Below are 23,231 nucleotides of genomic sequence, written 5' to 3'. Positions count from 1 at the left end.
GGATAGTGGTGATGCTGCCATCCTGGCTTTTCCTGATTTCTCAACAACTTTGATACCATAGATGATGGTATCCTTCTGGACCAACACAAGGGATTGAGAGTGTGAGGCAGTGTGTTGAAGTGGTTCTCTTCCTTCCTCTGGGGTTGATTGCAGTTTGTAATGCGGGGAGAGAACCCCTGCTTTATGGGGTTCCACATGGCTCTACTCTCTCATCAGCATGCTGATGATACCCAATTATACATCTCTATCATGGGCTGACCAAGTGATGCTTGGGTGCTCTTGCATTGTCTGGAAGCTATAGGTGCCTGGATGGGGAAGAATAGAATCAGGCTCAACTCCACAAGACCAAGTTAACTGTGGGGTTTGGGGTCTCCTGTATTTGAGGATTTACCATCTTTAGTTCTGACTAGGGTAGCACTTCCACAGACAGAGCTGGAGCACAATTTGGGGGTCCTCCTAGATTCTTGACTCCCACGTGAGGACCAGTTAGTAGACATGGCTAGGAGAGTCTTTCCACAAATCTACCTTCTGCTCGGATTGTGCCTGTTCCTAGACCAGGAAGCCTTACCAGGAAGTCCATGGCTAGTATGGACACTCATGTAACATCTCTGCTTGGCAAGCTGCATGGGGTCCCAATGTATATGTGTATCAAATGTATATTGCCATATTGGCAGAATCAAAACATTGTTCTCTTACCAACTGGTATATGAAATGAAAGACTTGCGGAAATTGAGCATACATACATAGGGATGAGTATGCAATATAGTTCTGTAATTTCCAACCAGCCACACCAGCTTGATATTTTCAGTTATGTTAGTCTACAAGCTTATCATCTCCAGCTAGCAAGTCAACAGAATGTTAACTGGGGATACTGGGAGATATAGTGCAATACCTCAGGAAAGTGTCAGGACAGAAATTAACTCAATAATCTGTACAACAACACTGTAAAGTAGGCTGGCGTTATTCAAGCAAGTGCCACTGTTTCAGAGAACGTCCCAAGCACAGTTACAGTGCCAAGAGAATTATGTGGCCTTCAGGCCGGTAAGTATACTTTAGGGTTCATTACAGTTCAACTGACAGCAGTTAACCTTTTTGATCTAATTGTTTGTGATAAATTAAGTACAAGTAGCTCAGACAGCACTTGACAGTAACACATTTGTGGTAGCTGATACTACTCCAAAAGTGCTATCTGTGCAGGAGCCAAGTATTTTATGCTGGCCAGAGAACAAACATACCTTGAATTTACCTGGCTAGATGCACACGTGTATGTCATAAGTAGTTCTGTCTTTGATCCAATTAGTTCTCGCTATCCACTTTTCTCTATCTTATTGGCACAGAGAAGACTTTACTTATTAGGCATTGTTATCTTCCAAAAAGTGAGAAAGCCTTTGGCTTGCATGAACAAGGAACTGCAGAGCTTCAGCCACGTATCCATCTCTCATTTTTGTAGATGTGCATATTCTCCTTGAGCATAGCAGAGGCCACTGAAATTATCTGGCCAACGTTCTTCTAGAATTTTAACAATTTGAGATTCTGGTGAAGTCTGTGTTAGCACCTTATTTGAACATACCCTGCACAGGATCTATCTTATTCCTTGAGGCTCTTTTGGTAATTTGTTCTTTTAAAGTGATATTATCACACAGATCCCACAACCTTCTTTCAGAGGCTAGGAAAGTTTACCCACTCACAAGAGCAGGATGTTCTGATTGCAGGGATTTGGAACTGGGCTTTGATTGGGCATATGCGTGTGTATCTGGACAGACTGAACTAGTGAAGCTCCCTCATAGCGTTTGTAATGCTGCTTGTTAACACCAAGCTTTATTTTATTTTTTCATTATAAATGGTCCTGTGCTATCCTGTCTCTGCCTTTCCTATATACATTTCTAGGCCACAAAAGAGAGAGAGAAAAAGTGGGTCTCAATACTGTACAGTCTAAGTATGTTCTTTCCAATTGCTTAAAAATAGGCCATCAGTCCTTGGTTGCATTTGCCCCCTATCCTTCCCATGCAGAGCCTCCACTTCTGGATCTCCCAGCCAGGGAACCATCAACCGCAATCTTCCTTAGCTTCCCAATTCCAGGACTTGCCTTGGGCCTTGACTTTAAGCTCTTCTCATTCCTCATCACTCATAGGAACTGGATCTACTCAGCTGTCTAGAAGCTAGGCCAGGACTCTGCAGAACCAGAAGGAGTAACAGATGCTGTCCTGTGCTGGAGGGACCCGGATTGTGTGGAGTAATCTAACTGTCACCATGCTTGTGTGCAGCCAGTCATTAAAGGGAACTGGTAGCTTCAAGTGCCTGCAGTAATTTAGCATTGTGCATTAACCCTGGCCATACAAGGGGGAGAGTACTCCATAAATTGTTTTGCCTGTCAGCTGACTCGTGTCTGCAGGCGGCTCTTTGCCCTGTTCTCTGGAAGGGAGCCAGCAGCAGCAACAGCAGCAATTTCACAGGGATCCCTTTTGTGCCAATACAACAGGGAGTGGCAAAAGTCTACTAGGAAGAAGACACAGTATGCAGAATAGGTGCTGAGTAAACCACCAATGCCATCCTAATGTTTTGTACGCAACAACAGGGATGCACATGCCTACATACCTCAAATTTCAAACCAGAGACTACTGCCCAACCATTCACAAATTACACACTGTCAGGTTATACTTCACCTTCCATTCTTGTTTATTCTAAATGTCATTTGTCTTCTACTGACTTTAAAGCCAAGTGTGTGTTTTGTTAACTTGATCGGTGTCACCCTCCTCCCTGAAAAAAAACCCTGCAATACTCTATGTAGTGAACATCAAAATATTTTTCAGCTGCTGCAGTGTGAAATGGTCGATTGACTGCTTCTGATGCTCTTGTATTTACTGTATATGCCTGCATTTTACACAAATGTGTACAAGAACTGAGATCCAGTCTCCCAGCTTATCAGTTTGAGATTCTGTTACAGGGTCAAGATCACTGATAAATTAAAATTAGCAGCCCACATTAAAATATGAATTGAGGCAATTCTGAAAAGGTGAAAAAGGCTGGCATTTAACAGAGTCTAATAGAAAAAAAAAACACAGAATACACCTTGAAACAGAGACAGTATGATAGTGATGCAGGATTTCATGCTTGGCAAGGGTGGGGATACCCTCTTTCTTTTCTCTTACACACTCTCTCTGCCATCCCTTTCTCTTTTTCTCCCTTCTTTTCACTTCCTCCCCACCCAGCAGGTTACTGCAAGAAGGACTCATCATGTTTGCCAGAAGTCTGAACAGATTGCTGCAGAGGACTTTTGAAATTAGGCCAAGGGACCTGTGAAATTAGGCCAAGAGCTCCATGAGTCCTTTGGCTGTAGGTTGCACATGCCACAATAAGTTGTGTATCTGAGTTGCACACACAGCAGAAGTTGAGATCTTTAGGGAGAAACAAATATGAGCCATCTGTGCAGCTCATGAAAATGGACGTGGTTTCATTCTGTGATTGTCAAGGGTGGCTACAGAAGTCTGATTCCTGGTAACTGCAGCTAGAACTGAAGACTAACTATGTAATTTCCTGCCACTACCATCAAGAAACCCTGGAAATTGGAATTCAGTGAGGCAAGCAAGAAACACTATCAGAAAACAGCAATTAATCCAATATTAAAACTGGTGTGCGGCTAGAGTGCAAATGAAGCCCAAATCTTTGTGCAGGGGGCAGGGCATTAAAGCAATGCCATCGGATTTTTTAAAAAATCAGTCTGTTCACTGAGCCATTGAATCATTCATCAATTATCTTTCAATAAAATGTACAAATAATGCCATTTGTAATACAAAAAGAAACACGGTGCTACTATTTAATTAACAAATGCCCCTACATTCAGATATTAGATGTGTTTAATGTTTTCATTCTGTGCCAGAGTTAGTTTCAAATAACCTTTCCCCCCCTCAGATCAGCAAATGTGCCCTTATCTTGCACACCAATTTATCTTTTTAAAATGCCCCCATCCATTACTGAAGCCATAGTTAATGAATCTATCCATTAAAGCTTGCGGCCCTTTACAGGAAACATTGCCTTGTCTTGGAGATACATGAAATCAAGTGGGGGATTATAACCCGTTGCGACCCGCAGATCCGCTTCACTTCCCTGCCAGTCTTGAGAAAACTTGGAGTGGTTTGCTGTGGTTTGCAGCAATGCCACTGGAGCTTTGGGCTTAATAACATTTGACCTCAGGGCATGCACAAGCTTGCTGGTGGGCGCAGTTTGATCCACAGCCCTGTTGAACAGGGCTTGGATTTAAGCTTTCTACATTTACTGCACCTCAGCTGTCCTGACACTAGTTTAAATAAAAGGTGCTTGACTTTATTGGGATGCAACACGATTTGCCTGAGGGAGCTATTCCTCTCTGAATGAAAAGCTTTATTAAAAGGTGGGTGGAATGCCAGCAAGACACATCAGTTGGAATGACCTGGATGGGGCTTGGCATCTTCTGCTTACATTGCTGGTTTGGGCGAATTCGTGCAGGAAGACAGTGAGGACCTGCGTGTAACTTTTGTTTGCTTTGCAGAGTCTTGGGTGCATTGCTTTTCAGCAGCATCTGTTCACACAGCCAGCAACCAGTAATTCAAGCATGCAGCAGATGAATGGAGTTCAGATGACAGCATCCTTGCCCAGCACAGGATGGTGTTTTCACAGTAACAGTTCCTAGAGGTTTACGTTCCAGCCACAGAAATGCATGCCTTGATTGCCTCAGATCATAATTTCACTGGTCCCCACACACTGGGCTTATTCAATATCTGTCTTTCTGCATTTTAGCTGCAGTATTAAATCCCCAGAGCGAGTTACCTCCACCCCAGCAGCAAACTATCCAGTGCAGCTGTCCCCATCCTGGTATTTTCCACGTGTATTGCAACCACATCTGCCAGAATTGCCAGCAAAGTCTGGGAATGGTATCCCTGTGATCCAGGTTGGGGAAAGCTGTTGTAATCCATGCGTAATATCTGAAGGAAAAGTTCGCAATGATGCCCACAAGGCAATTCTAGACCTGCTACTGTCCCCAGCATCTGTATGTGCCTCTTCTTAACTTTCCTTTAAAGCAGCACGATACCCAGTTTAGTGTGGGAGAAGGGCTGAAAATGGGGCCAGTACGAGAACTGAAACTGGATAGGCAGGAAACAGAGACTGGAGCAGCTTGTTGGGGGGTGCTGCTGAAAAGCTTGCTTGTTTATCATGAAGGATAAGGGTGAAACTAGCAAGGAAGCAGCTTCTTGGTCTTTTGCCTTGACTAGTATTGGTGTCAATAGAAGAGAATATCTGTAGCTCAGGGTTGAACTATGGAGCCCTTGGTGCTCTCTGAGCTTGGTTGTTTGCTTGCAGACGTTTCATTACCCAATCAGGTAACATCATCAGTGCCCTGTGCACTAGTTACCTAGTTGGGTAATGAAACATCTGCAAGCAAACAATCAAGCTCAGAGAGCACCAAGGGCTCCATGGTATTGGTGTTCTCGCAAAATTCTCTCCCTGCAAACTGAGGCCATTGGTATTGGAGTTTCAGTATGGTAGGGTGGTCAACCTTTTCTTGCAGCGGAGAGGTCCTTAACATTGGGTCTTCTGTGGGCAGACTAATAATGGAGACAAGTGGAGCTACTTTTATCTCTTTTGAGGGGGCACTTTGGGAGAGATGCTACACATAAAACCTATTTTAAAACTTACAATGGAGCTTTGGGTAGGAATCATGGTGCTAATTTTCCACAAATCTGGAGAAAGGGGTTTTGGAAGCCCCAAAATATTTAGTAGCCACCTGAGGAGGAGGTTTGGACCCTCAAGTTACTAACCTTTGCAGTCTGGCATTGAGATCTGGGTGGAAGATATTCTGACACTCATTAATAGAGATGTCAGTAACGCAACCCCCCCAAATATCAATGACATGTACTCTAGATAGCCACAGGTCAGAAAGCTGTGCAAACTATTGCTAGGGATGGAATGTGGATGGCTTTTTACCAATGGAAATTATATTACCCTTTCAGCACAGAGGCAATGTGGTATCTTATCTCTGGGGAGGACAATATTTGAGGGGTGGGGAGCTGAAACTCCCTCCCAATCTTCCAGAGGGCTGTAGGAGGCCCAGTGGTATCACCAAAAGGGGCAAGGCTGATTTTCTGGGCCCTTCTAGGGGGAAGGGGATTCAAGGTGGGAATGGAAGTGGCAGGCATCTGGAAACATGATAATTCTTTAAGAGAAGCCACTATGTGAACTGGACTTGTCACACTATTAATGAAATCATAGGGTTTTGTAAACACATGGCACAAACTGGACTTGGGAGCAGGAAGAGACTGAAGACAAAACCAATTTTTTAAAAAAGGCTTGTCCCTAGTGACAACTGAGAGGTGTTCTTAAAATGTTTTGAAAAAAATCCCCAGCTGATGATGGTGGTTTTTTTTTTTTTTTAATATACATGAGATACATTTCAGCATTGAAGAAAATGTTTGTCTGCAATGTAAATGTTATAGAAGAGGGATTCAAGGGAAGTTAATTTGCATGAGTATTGATTCATGTTTCTGTGTTTACCAGACCAGTGAGCAGTTAAGCTCTAGCAGCTGTTCACTAAACAGAGCCAATAAGGATAAGTTCCAGCCAAGAGTAGACAACTGGGTGTCCTCCAGAAGTTTTGGACTTCAGTTCCCATTGGCCCCAGCAGCTTGGCCTATGAAGAGAGCTGCAATCTTCAGTTTCTGGAGATACCTAAGTCCCCCCAGTCTTACACTAAGATACTAAGCAGATGTGACTGGAATGACCCATTTGTAGTTCTGTAGAGCAACTATTTTAGCAAGTGTATCATCCAGTAGTTCTTCCGGAGTCATAGGAACCTCTGAGTTATACTCTCAGTGTTAACTGCAAAAGGAGGAAGGGATATGTTTAGAATTAGATTTACTGTAGGTTCATTGGCACTAGTTACTGGCAGTAATCCATTAAATTTGGGACTACCTGACAAATGAAAGGAAATAAGTATCTGTATCAATCATCTTCCTTTTTCTGTTTTCACCCTCTTTCTTTTTGTTCATTAAATTTACAGTAAATGTGTATTGATTAGGTTTATGCAACAGGCTAAGCCAATTGTCCCCAACCTGCGGTCCAAGTATTATTGGTAGTCCATGAGGATATGTCAGGGGTCCCTGGTGCAGGTGCCAAAATAAAAGCCCCAAACTTGGGAGACTGCTGTGTGTATCAAGATTTTGGCATTCTTGCCTAAATGGAGATGCCAATATTTCATGAGGTTTGACAATTTTGTGAGATTTTAGCCACTAAACATTTATAATGCAACTTCTTCAGGTTGGAAATTTATACTCTTATGATTTGTAAAATGCTACATTATTATGATAAAAGGAGAAAGGTTGAGATACAGTAGTTGCAGCAGATATGAACATTTACTAAATCCATGATCCAGCAACCAGATGGTGGAACATCTGTATCTGGGAGCATCTGTGCTTTGTGCACAGTCTAAAAAGAGCCTTGGAAAACAGGCCTGCAAGAGGTTTTTGCCTGAGACATGGAGACACTATCTCTCATGATAGACACCACTGGAATCAATGACACTAACATGGCTTTCCCAACCTTCCAAATTACCTAGAAGATATTATTTGTTATCATTATATCATTATCTGTTAGCTGTAAGCCATGCTTGGCTGGAGGTGATGGGATCTGAAGAATACCAAAATAGGAAAGTCTGGACTAATGATCTGGTTTTGATAAAAGGCTACTTTTTACATTTACAAGCTATACCCGATGCCCTTCAGAAATCACCCAAAAAGAATAATATCTTACTCAACAAATCTCGAAGGACAATTGCCTTATCAAGGGTAATGTTTTAATATTCAAAATCCATGTTTCTGGGATGCTTCTTGCACAAAAGGGGCCATAGTACTAGATTCACTTTTCTTTGCCTTTGACTCTTCCATCCAACAGAAGTCCAACATAGATAGTAGGCAGTGTGCAGCAATAAGTTTTTCATGCTCAGGAATTGCTAATTCCTCAGAGGTAAGAGTCATACATTCAAAACCATTTTTTGGTGTCCAGTCATGATATCTAACTCAACAAATACTGCAGATACTCACCACTCTCTTAATTACTTTCTGTTTCCAAAGACCTTGGATAGTTTTCTCATGCTTTCAAGATTATCTTCACAACAAGGGTTCCAGCGTGATCCTAAGATGCACTGCAGCCTTATGATGGAGGTGACCACATTCCTGGTGGGACTAGGTGGATTATAGGGGAATTGTCTTGTGGTGTGTGTGTGGTGGGTGGGGGGAGAGTGGATATGTACCTGGGCATACCAGTTTAATAAATTGTTGTTATTACTATTATTATTTCTTAGGCTTTATTTGGGGAACTGAAAATATGAATTTATCTTCAAGTAATTTCATGCCTTTTGACTACAACTATTGGATCTAGCCTACAAAGTTCTAGAACAGTGGTTTTCAACCTTTTCATCTCATGGCACAGATCTCATAGGTGAGACTTCTGGCTCAGGAAACACCTGCACACCTTTCGTGGCACAAAAATGTGCCATGGCACAGTAGTTGAAAACTGCTGCTGTAGAAAATCACTAGATGGCAGCAAATTCTAGCTCTTTGCTGCCATCTAATAGTCTTCTGGAGCTCCGCAGTCCAGATTTGGTAAACTTACCTTTGACTCTCTTTTTTTCCTTTACCCATTTTTAAGATATTACTGTTCTTCTTTCTTTCAAATATATAATTTAATTAAAGGCATAAATAATAGTTACATCTTATAATATGAAACCAAAAAATGTGGGGAAGAAGACTACAGATTTTGACCAGCCAGTTCAAAATTTCCTCTTACCTCCTCCAAAACAAAACGAAGTTAATAGAAAAAGTGACAAAGCTTTTCAGAAAACAAGACATGCAGCAGTCAAAAATTTAACAGCTTACATGTGATGTTTTCATAAGCTAGATCTCTTAGGTGCAGTTTTCTAGTTTATGTATGCATTTGTGCATATGTGTTTATTAAAAACACTGATTTTCTCCCCTGGAGAATTTACATACAGTCTCTGAGTTTTCTTTTTATTTATGATTTCTGGTTTTTGGCATATGACAGTCTGAAAATGGCTCCAAATCTTCTATTAAAAAGCTGAGTAAAGATTTGTATTTAGAAGGAAAGGAGAGTAAACTGTACTCCAGTTAATTAAACTTCTGATTACAAATCCTGTGAAATATGTATGTGGGAGTAAATGTCACTGACCTGAGTGGGAGTTTCTTAAGAGTAAGCTGCAGGACACATGGGCCATTTGCTGAACAGAAAGCCTCTCATCAGCTGCAAAATAAGTTTCTCATGTCTAACTGTAAGCAGTAAATGGTTTTATAAAAATCTGCTAAACTTCTTTTTGAAGAGGAATGACTAGAGTACACTAAGAATTCCACTGAAGAAAGCAAGAAGAATAGACGGTCCTTCTTTGGCTTGGTCTCTATTTATTTATTTATAATAGTGCAGGTTGACACTTTAAAGTGGTAGAATTGGAAATACTTGCTCAAATGTTGCCCTGCAAATAAATCAAGCATACTTTCAGTGCCCTCTCCCTTCCCTTTTGCTTTAATTAGCAAAATAAAGATAATTAATCCCCTCTCTGACTTAGTCCAGGAGTTCCTAAAATGTGGGTCCTAGAGGGCACCCCGTCCTGGAGGTTCATGAGAACATTTGAGGGGAACTGCACTTGCTCCTACTCTGTCTGGACACAGGTGGCCTTTACTGAGCTGAGCTGCTGGTGCTGGGTAGGTTAGTCTGGGTTGTATGTACAATTCAGGTCCTGGGGCTCTCCTTCAATGGCCTTTGTACCAAGTCTGTCAAAGGACAGGCCCGGAGCCTGGGGTATATTTTAACCGTGATTCAGCTTTGGGTCTCAAAGGCTGGCTTGCACACACACAGAGGGGGAGCCCATCAGAGTAGTATTCAGGAGGGGACCATTGGACCAATTCATTCACGATTTTAGGGGATCACAGTGCCATGAAGTTGGAGACCCTATGCCTTAGCCCTCATGTTCTTTACTTTAGCTTCTCTTGAGGTATCTTTAAAATCCAGGTAATTAGCAAACATCCCTGCTCATGTTCTGGCCCTACTTAAGGAAGAGAAAGGCTCTTCCCCAGAGCAGGAAGCAGCTGCTATTCTGGGGCTCTTTTCAGCTTTGTATTATAAAAACAAAAGCAGCCTGGCGACTTCCATTTCTGCAAAAAGCCTTCATTCGGCAGAAAGTACACATTTCCACCAGGGTTAAGCAAGTTTCCTGGCAGTCTATTCAGTGAGGAAGAAGAAAGGAAAGGGGTGGGGAGAGCTTGGAAGAAAACAAAGATGTGCCCCAGAGAAGGTGTGGGCTCTTGACTCTGGACCTGCCTGCCTATCGCTTCCTTCTGCCCCACTCCTCCCAGCATGTGATGTGGCCTCCGCAGAGCATTCTTCTAGGAGTTCAGCCCATGACAGGAAAGAAGTCATCAGAGGACAAGGTGAGTCCTTGAATGTTTGTGGAAAGGCCATTTGAACAAAGGCAGCTTACCCTGCAGGAGAGGGAGGAAGGTGTATCCGTCAACATTCTCTCCTATCTCACAATTAAAAGGATTCCTGACCTGGAGGCAGGTAGGGAGTTATTATAGTGTGGGCTATTATGGAGGATGAGGCCCATTGTGGATTTTTGTTATAGTAAATCTATAAAACTCTACACATTCAGAGAAATTGCCTTGTAAGTAAAAACTCTACAGGATCCAGATGAAAGCACAAAAATGAGAAGAAAAGGTGCAGAATCCTTGTCTGTCCCCCATCTCCCCAAAGAAGCAATAAAACTGAATACTCTTGCATCTGGAAAAGGAAATCACCCTGGCAATTTTCTGTCTCTCTATTCTTCCTGTCTGGCCACATCTAGAGCTGTCTCTACACAATTACTGCAACACCATCAGGGTGACAATATTGCTTGACAAGCATGGCTGCACCTGCTGCTCCATGATTCAGTAAGAAAACATTTTCAACTCCAGTCCCAATAAATTTTCATTGTATAGTTTGAAACCACGCCTTAGGTGGTTTTTAAGAGGAGGCTGAACAACCCAGGTCCTGAGATAACCAAGTGGGTGATATTTTGTGTCTTTCTCTCCTCTTGGTTTCCTGCAACTAGACCTGTAGCCTTCTTATCTTCCAAGGCAGCATCTAGCATAAACACTGACCTGATCACTGAAAGATGTTGCAAGGCACTTGCACAGGGAAATGGGACAAACCTCCAAGCTTGGTCTTCATTTTATTGAAAGAGAAAAATATCCATGAAAAAGAAGCATGGGGAAAAAGGATCACAAGCCAGCATGTTTCCACAGGAGAGAGAACATGGCCCTGGAACCACCACAAATCTGGGCAGCCCACCCCCAGAAAATTAAGTAGGCAGGCAACAGATGCAGCATCTTTCAACCATCCCAGAAAGGAAGGTCACATTTTGAATTTATGTGCCCAGTAGGTGCAGAAAAGATGCTTTCCTGATATTCACAGATCTATTCTATGCAACAGAGTTGGCCATATGCCCAAACAGCTTTCATTACAGAATGACTGACTACAGGAAAGGCACAGGAGGGAATTAATCACTTGCTGCTGACTCCTGTCCACTGGCAGATTATTGATTCAGTGGCTCATACTCCTTCCCCAGAGATTTGTCCATCAGTTTCTACCACTTGCTAGCTTGCTCCTTGGCAGTAGGGCTGGGCTCTGTCCTGGATCATTCCTGAAATGACCTTATTTCAACTGAGGCCACTGTTAGCAGTACATCTGTGTAAGAAAGGAAGGGGAGGGAGCACTCACTGATAAACTTTCAAGATGGACCAGCACTGGCTTGGTGGGGCCTGATACATTTGGTTCCTCTTTGCTTTTGATCTTAATGATCACAGACATAAGGTGCTTCTTGCCACATGGCATGTGGATGCACAGCTTGTCATGTATTTTCCTGGGCCAATTCCTCAGGACAGGGAGTCTGGTTCTGAGGTTTCAGTAGATGCATGACAGGCTGTGGTTGGGAAGAAAGATGATGTTGTGGGTCTACTGTGCCTGATCCTGCTGCTGTGTGATACAAATGTTTCTTGTACTGCACAAACATGCAGACCTTAAGAACAATGGCCAGCACGTTCTTCCCCATGAAGATACTAGAGACACGAATGTCCCGGAAGAATAACATGTTGCTTCCCCTGATGAAGATAGTGGTGATATTGATTGTAAGCATGCTCAGCATTGGGTAGAGCATCATGCGGTGGGGCACAATGCTGATTCCTTGCATACTAATTTCACACAGTGACACACAAGGCAAAATCAAGAGCAGGATATAGCAGTAGAAGAACATCAGGCCTTCAGCCCAGATGGGTAGCCCTTTCTTTTGAGGCTCCCAGAGATTGGCCTGGATATCCAGCACATCCAGCATGTCGACAATAACCCAGAAGAGACGATTGCGAAGATCCTCCTTTTTCTTGAACGTCCTGACGTACTCCATATGCTCTGTAGCCACCAAAAGCACATAGAGAGCCGGGATGCAGATTGACAGCAGAAGGGTCAATGCTTTGCGGGCCATGAGGTCCAAACTTTTCCTGTCAGCCTTATAGTTCTGATAAATAAAGTAGACTTTGATTTCCAGCACGAAGACATACAGGAACCAAAGGATCATGGCATAGCCTCGTTTAGCAGTCCTCACTTCAGCCCCAACCCAAACAGCAACATACCTGAGCACCACCAGGAAGCAGATGTCTCCAACTGAGACCATGATGCAAATAGCCAATTTCCTGGAACCCTGGTTCTGTTCCACCAGATAAGCATCCATCAGCACCATGCTGCTCATGATGAGTGTAGTGGATAGGCAGACATGGGGCTTGTTAATAGGAGGGGGAGGAACCATTCTGAAACAAAGAACACACAGCACACATATTATTAGTCCAACGGACAGAATTTCTGTGCAGCCATGGCCCTTCTGTAGGCTCATTTTTAGCACTATATATTCTGCAACTTCAGGGGGTGGGGGGTGGGGTGTTGACTAACTGTATCTCTTTATCTAATATCCCTATGGTTGAACAATGCACATTAATCTGTTCTTAGTTCCCAAGGAAACTGTATAGATATAACTTTCAAGCAATGGAAACTGAACATGGACCTTTAATCCAAGCTGTGACGAATGTATTAAACATGCATTCTTTGCAAAAATTTCAGATATGGGCACGGTAGTACCATGCTTTCAGCACTTAGAAAAATTTTATTGCAAACTTCTCTTTCCCTCTGTGAAACGTGGGAAAAACATGGTCACTACTGATTTTCCTTTCATCACATAACCAGTAACTATATTTCCAAATATAGTTACTATATATATACCATATATTATATACTCCCATCCCTCTGGACAAATTCTGGGGAATCCAAACATTTGGGGAGAAGACATCAGTGAAAATGATCTGTGGTCTTTTCTAACCACCATCCAGGGGTAGAGTTTCACCGAGAGGTCACTCTCTCCACTAAAGCTTTAACAGTGATCCAAATCTTTGATTTTAAATAAAAGCATACCCTAGTGAGGGATGGTTCCCTGACTGATATTACATTTTACACAGATGTTTTGCGGAATCAATACAATCCCTCTCTCAAGTTGCCAGCATGGACTGTTAAGTCTATTGTGGCCTCAAAAATGTGCCTCACAGAACAGTTCATGGATAAAATCCCAGTTCCTATGTAACGCGCACTCCCAGGTTTGGCTTATGGTCACTTATTCATACATTCTCAGCCTGTTGAGGCATGCGGATCTTGAAAGCCCCCCTTGCTTTCTACCTGGGTTTTCCAGGTAGGTGCAGCTAGAGCAGACAAACACATAGTCCTGGTCAATAACCCGAAAATAATTAGGGACAAAACAAATCACTTTCAGTCGAACACTGAGGCACACCAGGTTCTTTGGAATACAGAGAGACTGAGTGAATTTAAAGTAATAGCAAAACTTTACAATGTACCCTTGCTCTTTCTCACTCACACACACACACACACACACACACACTCATCCACACTTACCCACATCCTTCTCAACTAGACTGTCAGGCATTAGCTAGAAGGACAGAGGTGCCAAGTCTGGATCCAAAAAATGACTCAATGAGTGGGCGGGCTTCAGGACCTCTTTTTATCCCCAAAAGTTTTTGCTTTCAATAGAAGGTAGTATATGTAGCTCAGGGTTGAACTGTGAAGTCCTTGGTGCTTTCTGAACTTGTTGGTTTGCTTGCAGATGTTTCATTACCCGACTAGGTAACTTCATCAGTGAATGAAATGTCTGCAAGCAAACAACCAAGCTCAGAGAACACCAAGGACTCCACAGTTTTTTGCTTTGTTGATTAGCTGGGATTGGGTTTTTTCCCTTGTGTTCACGCCCAGCTTCCTTTGTCTGGTTCAGGTGACATTTTTTCCTTTGTTTCCTTAACTACTTATTTCCTTCTTATCTACCTCCCTGAATGGATCTTCTAGACAAGATTCCTGGCTTTTTGTCCTCTCTGCTTAAGTGCCTGCTTCATCTTTAGTTATGGCAGCTTCAGCCTAGTCTCACACCTATCATGTGCATGAGCACTGTATCCAAATATTGGGAAGAGACTGAAAATGAATTAAAGGCTAGGAAGAAGCCCAACAGCTCTAAACTAGACCAAGCTCTAGAACAGCTTTTCCTAACGAGCTATCCTCCAAAAGATTAGGTCTTCCAGAATCCCCAGATTAGCTACATGCTCAACATGCAGCTGAGCCATTCCCTTGTTCTTGTTTACTATTGGCATATGGGGTCCTGATTCAGACTGGGTCTATAGTAGGTGCTAAGATCTTTCCTCTCCCATGCCTCTCATTCCCAGATTTCTGGAAAGTACCTCCATCAATGCCAGTGATATTCTGTGGCAAAAACTTGGATTGTCTAACAAACTTCAACATAAGAATGATCTCCTAGAGGTAAATTTTTAAAAGCACTGATATAAACCAAATCTGGCCAGCAGTGTCATTCAGCAAAAAAGAAAATAACCTGATGGCTTGTTTTATATTTCATATAAAAGTGGGATCATGAGCCACTGAAAAATGGGAATGGGATCCCTTCTTTCCTGCTATGTTCATATGTTGGGTTAAATCATAATGTGGTCTGTTTGATTTTGACTTAGTGCATTGTATAAACCCAACTGCTGTGGTTCAAACACAATTGTCTATGTCTTAGTGTTGTGTGTGAACTCAACCACTTGGAATTTAATCAACAAATCATGGTTAAAGCACAGATCCAGTCACTGAGCTAAATGACTTCTGAAAGGGAGATGTATTGAAAAACATCTTGTTAGACTATGTTCCCATAACCATCCCAGGCAGTGACTGCTGTTTCCTGGGCCTCTAGCTCTCACAAGTTTATTGATTCTATGTACTACTGGGGCTGTTGGAACACTTAGGCTGGTGCTAAAGCAATCTTCAAAAGGCTTGCAAGCTATTGCTGCTTTGAGAGACTCTTGTGCCAAAGTAACATCAACAGAAAGAAGTAAAAGCTGAGGCCACATCATAATGATGATCACCTGAGCTTTTGAAAGCAATTGAAGATACCTAATATGCTTTTTAGAGTTTTATTTTTTATGTAATTGTTTTAAGTTATTATCACTTAAAAGCAAGGCTGCTATTTGTTTTTAAGGATCTGCACTCTGCTTTTGGATTGTAATGTTATTTAAGTGAAATGTTATTTAAACTTAAGCTGAATTCAATTAAATTCAGTGCACTTAAATTATTCCTCTCTGCATGTTTAATAGTTTTTCCTCCTGTCACCTTCAGAATTATATTACTTTTGAAGGGACTCCAGTGCCAGGGCCTAGAGGTGGGAACAGGCATTGCTCACCTCCGGTGAAAAGCTCATCCATTCCAATGTAGAGATGGTTGGGCTGGGGCTGTGGTGTGTTCTGTTTGACCATTAGACAGCTGGTTTTTAGGTTGAATGGCATCACATTTTAAGCAACATTACTCCATCTCATTACTGTGAAGTGACCTAGGGTTTGAAGCATATGCCTTGCACATACATCCTTACAAATCTAAATTGACATCTTCACCCTACTGCCTCAGTGATACAATACAATTAGATTTGTATAGCTGAAGAATGGATAATAATAGTTAACGGAATCCATTTATCAGTGTATGAAGATACGAATGGTAAATCAGTAGATAAGCCCATGAAAGAGCTCATTCATTTCTCTGAAACTGGATAAAAATTAGTGAATGATCTGTTCAGCACTTTTTAATAAATCCTGTTTATTTTAAAGGGAACAGATCTTTAGGCCTTTCTGCTTCACTTTGACTAGATTCCATCTACATATATATGATATATAACTATAAAAACTGAGGTTGCTGTATCTCTTCTCTACACACTTGCACAGAGAGCCAATTTTAGTAAATATATTACATTGGAATTGCCTTGTGAACTCTTTTGCAAAAGCCAAGTTACTCTAGGAAATGTTAAGTGTATTCTATTTATACAGTGATTTATGAGTGATCCAAGTACCCTTCATTTTATTTTATAAAAAACATTCTGTGTTTTTAATAGATATGCACATTCAAGAAAGCTAATAACTTTCAAAACCAGTACAAAATTAAATCATTCAAATGAAGAACAAAGAAGGCAAAAGAAATATTATAGATAAGTTCTGCATCTCCCATGGTTAGTTTTGGCTTGGAATGTTTTGTGAATGGAATCAATGAAGTTTATAGCTCAGTGGGATGTACAAACCCAGCATGCGCGCGCACACACACACACGTCACATTTGTGGATTCATGTGACTTAGTCAGGAAACCAATTAAGTAACCCATGACTTAGCACTACTGCAAGCTGGGGTCTTCCAAAGTTTGGACACAATTCTCAGAACTGACCATGTTGCCTTGGGATTCTGGGAATTGCATTTCCAATATAGGGAAAGTGTGTACAGAATGCCAGGCAGGTTTAGTGTGTCATGTTAAGCCTCACTTAAGGATGTCCTGTGATTTCTTCAGTCCGTTTAAAGTCTCATGCAATGCAATTCATGTACAGTTGGGGAGCATATGCCTTCTAGGAGATAGGGGAATCTACAGCTGAGCATACGTGCATAGGATGAGGCTATCAATCACTATGTAGGGCCAGCTCTCAGGACTCGTAGTTAAATGGTAGCAACTGGGCTATGATCTTTGAAGGGAGTATTGAGGATTTGTTCAGTGTTGCACTTTAGAGGACAGCTCATGGCATTCAAAACTGCAGATGTGGGAAGCTGTGAGAACTACCAAAAAGAAGAAAAAAGCTAGAAAAGAAGCAGCTGAGACTACAGACAATGGCAGAAGACAACAAAGCACATACAAACGGAATTGGGGCTGCTAGGAAGCCTGACTGGGGAGAAAAATGCCAGATGAGCCACTGAAGAAAGGGTTGCTTAAGATCTGGTGTTTTTCTTCTATGCTTCTGTGCAAGAAAAATACATGCAAAACCTGTATATAAATTATTTTCCTATTCTGTCCACTGATCTTTCCTATGATTAATCCTCACTGCTGTTTATATAAATCCATAGCTAAAGTTGCCAGAAGCCCCAAGTAAAAGCAAGAATTTATGCTTCTTTCATGTGTAACTAGTTTTTAAGAGCAACTTGTTAGGTACTCCTGTATCACAACATTAAGTAGGAGGCAATAAAATACTGTCACCGGCCCTGACCTTAAGTAGTTGAGCTAATATGCTTCTCTAGCTCAGAGACAGGACTAGGTTAATTAGTTCTAAAGGAGATATGTAGACCAACATTGCCCCATGTATTTACAAACAGGTTAAGATGGCTCATAAATGGAATAGAGGCTAAATACAGCTCATACAATCCAGGGTGGTGGGGTTCCTTTGAAGCATTCAACATAAAAAAAAGGGGGCAGTGCTCCGGTTGCACAGTCGCAGCCACTCTCTTGCCTTTTTTGAAGCCCCTCTACAGACCCCCCTTGCTCCTTAGCTCGCTCTACTGGTTCAGCCTCTAGGAGAGGGTTTATGAATTCGGGACTATGTGAAAGAGAATCATTTATTCAGAAAAGAACAAGCTTGTAAGGAAGTAAAAGAAGCAGAAAAATGTACCAAAATGTATATACTTTGCTAAGTTATATAGCAAAGGCCAAAAAAAGAAGGGAAAGGCACCTGGAGCAACAAAATACCTGCTTTGAAAGAGTCCCACCTTAGAAAGTAAATCCTCTTCTTTGGCTTCACAAGGGCTATTCTAGCATTTGATCCAACACAACGAGGTACATTATAAGCTACAAAGCAAGACAAAAGTCAGCTTCCTTTGATTTAGAGGGAAGTAGCAGCAGAAAACCATGCAATTTAGAACCAACAGAATTTGATTAAAATTTGAACTTTGGAACCATAATTTATGCCATGGAAAGAGGCCACGTTAAAAAAAAATCTGATCTGAGCAATTAGTCTGGGACTCCAGAAGCTCCTCAGGTGGTTGCTAAGTGGGATGAAGCCTTTTGATCAAAAACAAAGGACATTATGTTTTTACGGGTCTTAAATCTAATGCCTGACTGTCTGGATTCCATTAAACCGGAGCCAAGAAAAAAATTAAGCCTCCAACAAAGAAAGATGGGTCCAAGATACAGTATCATCATTTGGTAAGAGTGATACCATTTTTTCATGTAATATATTGTTTCTTTATCCATGGTGCAACTCCATTGTTCATATTTATTCAATTAATAACATTGGGATTAGATTAAGAACATACCGTATGGGGTTAGGAATGTGTAGGATGTGAATGTAAAAACAGCCACTGTGAAATATTTCTCTCAAATTGTCAGCGCATCTTGCTTGTCACTGGTGACTCTGATGCTGCTGTCAGTCATATATTGCTTTCATATAGCCCATCTGATGGTAAATCATGTAGCCTGCTCTAGTTTATTAAAGCAACATCACTCAAACTTAACTAAGAAATGTGTAGCCAGTAAGTAGAAAATTTAACTTTGGATCTTACAGAAGTAGGAAGAGACAAGTGTTAATTTTAATAAGTGACATATTTTTAAGTGTTTCTTTCCTACATTTGCATCAAAAGATCTTCTTTTGGTTGTGGTCACCCAACATGCAAAATCATAGTTTACTTTACCATAATTTATTAAAATAAACCATAACTGGTTGACTCCACAGAACACAATAAATTATAAAGCACAATCTACAAACCATAATGTCTGGATTCATACATTAGATTTAAATGAACACAACAGAGCAGAGCAGAAAATCACCCAGAAGCTGGGCTGAACATTACATCATTAGGGGATTAATATTTAGAGCCAAATTTCTATCCTCTCATGTGGATCATATACTTGTTCATGAGCCAATCCATGCAATGACTTCTACTAAGCAATACACCAAGCATCAAAAAATTGTCTGTTGTTTCCCTGGCACAGTTTAAAGTCTGAGTGTTAACCTTTAAAGCCCATCAACAGTTTAGGATTTGATCTTCTAAGAGACCCCATATTTCAAAATGAACATGCCTGGGCATTAAGTGCAGAGGGGCTCACTTTCTGAGGTCTGTTTGCTGGACATATAGGAGAAGAGCTTTTTCTATATGGCTCATACCCCTGGGCATCTGGACGGGGCAAGGGGGAAGTGACATCATATACATCATAATGCAACTGCTATATTGTCATAATGACATCGTGATTAGTATGACATTGTAATGGCTTATAGCAGTTGCCTTTGTTCTCAGGAAAAGGAGACAAGACTTTCTTCTTCAACTATGCCTTTTTAATCCGAGTTAGCTTTAATACCAGTTGTAATTGTTTCAGTGACATTTTAACTCTGGTTATGTTTTGTACTGTTAGCTGCCTTGATTGCCCTGTGGACAGAAAGGCGGGATATAAATAAAATAAATCTCTATGCACATATCAGTCTAGCTTAACTCACAGGAAATACTGATGGTTCACATTACATACACTGAGGCAATGTACCACTCCCTTCTTCAGCTGTCCTAAAACCTGAAATTTAGCAGTGTAGAGATGTCATCGCTTCTTCCTCTTATATAGGAAGCAGAGTAGGCACTTCCCTTTGAAGGAGGCATTCTGGCTATTATGATGCAAAAATCCAGTTCAGACTGATTTCCCAGAACATTACTGTACAGTTACCACAGAGATCCCATGAGCAACATGGCATGTCTGTCTTGTAATTCCCCCAAACTAATAAAGATTCATCAGTTTTCCCCAATCTGATGCCCCACCCCCAGAACTCCCATGCAGGCTGCTGTTCTATCTGTTAACCAACAGAGTAGAAACAAGTTCTGCTCACCAGCCAGCTCCCTTCAACCCTATAAATATGCTTATTTGTAAATTGGATGGCAAAACTTCAACCACAGAACAGGATCCACCAAAAAGATTATTACCTATCCTGAAACATGGCAATAATACTCTAAACAAAATAGGGTACTTCCTCACCGTTTTTTTCTTAATTTTTCTGTGTCTTATGCTTAGCTCTAGTTGAAGGACTTAATGTTAGAGGTTTTTAACTGAGTCCAAGCAAAAGTACGTTAATAACCAAAAAGGCAACATTGCAAGCAAAAGGCAAGGATTCCATCTTTCTATCTAGACCTCACCTCTTCTTTCAGTGGCCAGCAGCACGTGCTCCACACACACACACACACACACACACCCTGCTCAGTTTCCCACATATCAGAACTCATTGATGCCTTTTGTTGAGAATGAGTCGTCCCTTCAGATGAATGATGGCTGTCCAGTCCACCTGCTGAACATGGATCACCTTTTGCTGTTCAATCCCAACTTGAGACTTTGGAAGTTTTTGGGAGCATTTGTGAAAGAGTATGGAAAAAGGGGTGCATCAGCCTCCACTTAGCACATGGGGGAGAAACAGTCATTTGTCCATCTGCAGCAGGGCAGAAAGTTAGGCAGGGTGGCTGGCCTTTGGGTCACGTGCAAAAGGACTTGGATTGCTGTATTTTTTTCACAAGGGGCTTCCTGGCTGCAGACAATGCAACTTATAGTCTAGCACATCTGGAAAGTGCCAGTTTGAGAAAAGTGTTTTACACAACCTATCTTTTCCTGCACACCTGATTAAACATATTGAGTGTGTATGTGTGTGAGAGACGCCTGTCTAAATAGAAATAATAGTCTTATTAATGCTATTCAGAGATAAAAGGTCATGATGTGGGAATTCTGTGCCTGGTTCTTTTGTGTCTTATTTTATCCCAGGCTGGCACAGGCTAAATGGCAAAATCAGTCTGGGTCTGTAAAATAGATGGGAGAAGGCACTTAGCCCCATCCAGATCATTCTTCCCTCCCACAGCTGCTGTCTATTAAATGAATATTGGTGAAATTTCTCATCAATTACAGTGAGACCATAAACATTTTAGTGAATATACTGTATAGCAAATACTGATACTGACTGGGTGTCAGAATTCATGTGAGAATGCAATCTCAGGATAATTTTGTCAGTCCTTGGAGTCTACATATGCACACAATCATAGTCTCCCCCCCCCGCCCCGGGACATGTACAATAAATGTGGGCAACTACATCTCAGTGATTGCCAACATTCAGAAGAGTGTCTAAGTTTTCAGTAGGTCACAACATCTGCCCAGGATCGTAAAGATGCACGAGCAAATAGCACGTTTTCCAGAGGTTCACACTTTCACCCTGACGTATTGGTATCCGGCCACCCATTCACTGCAGCATCAGGCCCTTCCTCAGTTTGTTCTTTGGCTGCTTCCCACAGAAACCCAAGAGCTAAAACAAAACCAAAGCTCATTTAATGGATGATGATTTTGGATGACAATTATTATTATTAGCAATAGTAGTAGCAGCAGCAGTAGTACAGTATTACCTAGTGCTGGTCTTGAAAGCCCTGGGACTTTTCTCCGGCTCTGGGCAGGGACGGTTCAGTGCTGAAAGACGGAAGGATCTTGAAGCGATCCAGTCAGTTAATCAACTGAGTTGGGGATGAGAGCGAGATCCCTGGCTGAGCGAGGCCGCCCTTCGCAGCCAATGAATGCTCAGCAAGTTCTGCGCGTGGATGCCAGCCCGGGTAGCTGCTCCCAGTCCTGGAGAGCCAGCTGCGCCGCCGCCGCCCGCCCGCCCGGCCTTTCACGCCCGGAGCGCCTCGGACGGACTCTTGCGGGGGACCACCGACGTGCCAATCGCTACGGCTAGATCCAGTCCTCCCTCCACGCGCCCTCCGCGCCCCGGCCCGCTCGCTCTCGGCGGTCCCGCACGCCGGCTGCTTCCCGCCGCTCCAGGGGGCTCCCTTCCGGCTGCTTTAGCGTAGACCGATGCCGGGAGCGCTCTGCGCCTCTCGGCTTGCCGCTTCTCCCCCCAGATGCCGCCTCTCCGGTACAGGTGACGAGCAGCCGTTGGCCCGGCGCCCAGCAGCACCATCCCCCGCGATGCGACCCGGGCAGGCAGCCTCTCTTTCCCGCGGGAAGCGAAGGTCAAGAGCGATTCTCGCAAGCGGCGGTGGCTCACGGGCTTTGCAGTTCCTCCGCCCTCGAGCGCGGAAGGTTCGGGGGGGGCGGAGGTGAGAACTGTGAAGAAGCGGCGCCCGCGCACACATACACCCCGCACACAAAAGTCCTCGAGGTGCCGGAGAAGAGCCGGACTTTGACTCCGCTCGGCTCTCGTCCGGCCTCGCCTTCGCCCGTCTCCGGCTCTCGCCCGCCTCGGATCGCAAGTGGCAAGCCGCTCCTCAGGCGGGGGGTCCAGGCACGCGAGCTGCGGTTCGGGGGCGGGAGCTCCCTGCCCCTGGCTGGGAAGCGTGCGGCGGCGGCGGCGGCGGCTGCTTCTGCAGTCTGGCAAGCGCCTGGCTCGGCGAGGCTGCGAGCGCTGCCGCGATCAAGTGCGCCTCTGTACTGAGCTGAGTGAAGCAGTGAATTAAAGTGAGTTAGTCAGGCGGCAGGTTGGCAGCATGGCCGCTCCCTCCAGAGAGCGAGACGGACGGAGGCGGGAAAGGCGGAAGAAAGGAGCGGACAGCGGAGGTGGATTAATTGGGCTAATGGGGTGTTTGTCACGCCAAGGAGCCTTATGGGGGGGACAGGAGGAGGAGGAGGAGGAGGAGGAGGCTACTCCGGGACAGTCCCGGGGGGATGCGCCGGCGCTTACTGTGGTGCAAAACCAGAGTTAAATTCCAGACGAGGGCAGCCATCTATGTATACTGTATTTGTGCGTCCGCCCCGGTGCGCTCCTGCTCAAACCTCCTTCGTTCTCATCCCAGAAAGTGCTCCGCATCCCCCACTCTCCACCTATTTAAACG

The 23,231-nt window shown here is 43.1% G+C and overlaps 1 pseudogene across 1 annotated transcript; it reads right to left on the bottom strand.

The window, feature by feature from the left end:
- Window positions 1-5,464: 5,464 nt before the first annotated feature.
- LOC103064505 (transmembrane protein 121 pseudogene) lies at window positions 5,465-22,897 on the bottom strand (annotated as a pseudogene). Its single transcript, XR_015797449.1, has 2 exons — window positions 21,810-22,897; window positions 5,465-12,872 (listed from the first exon to the last, which is right to left on the bottom strand). The product of XR_015797449.1 is annotated as a transmembrane protein 121 pseudogene (transcript).
- Between the last annotated feature and the right edge of the window lie 334 nt (window positions 22,898-23,231).

The sequence above is a fragment of the Python bivittatus genome, unplaced genomic scaffold (genome assembly GCF_059951505.1).
Source record: "Python bivittatus isolate LINGU-HERP-01145 unplaced genomic scaffold, Pbiv_v1 ctg000020_np1212, whole genome shotgun sequence".
Taxonomy (NCBI): domain Eukaryota; kingdom Metazoa; phylum Chordata; class Lepidosauria; order Squamata; family Pythonidae; genus Python; species Python bivittatus.
Note: the sequence above shows the minus strand (reverse complement) of the source record. Positions and strands in the feature narration are given on the sequence as shown.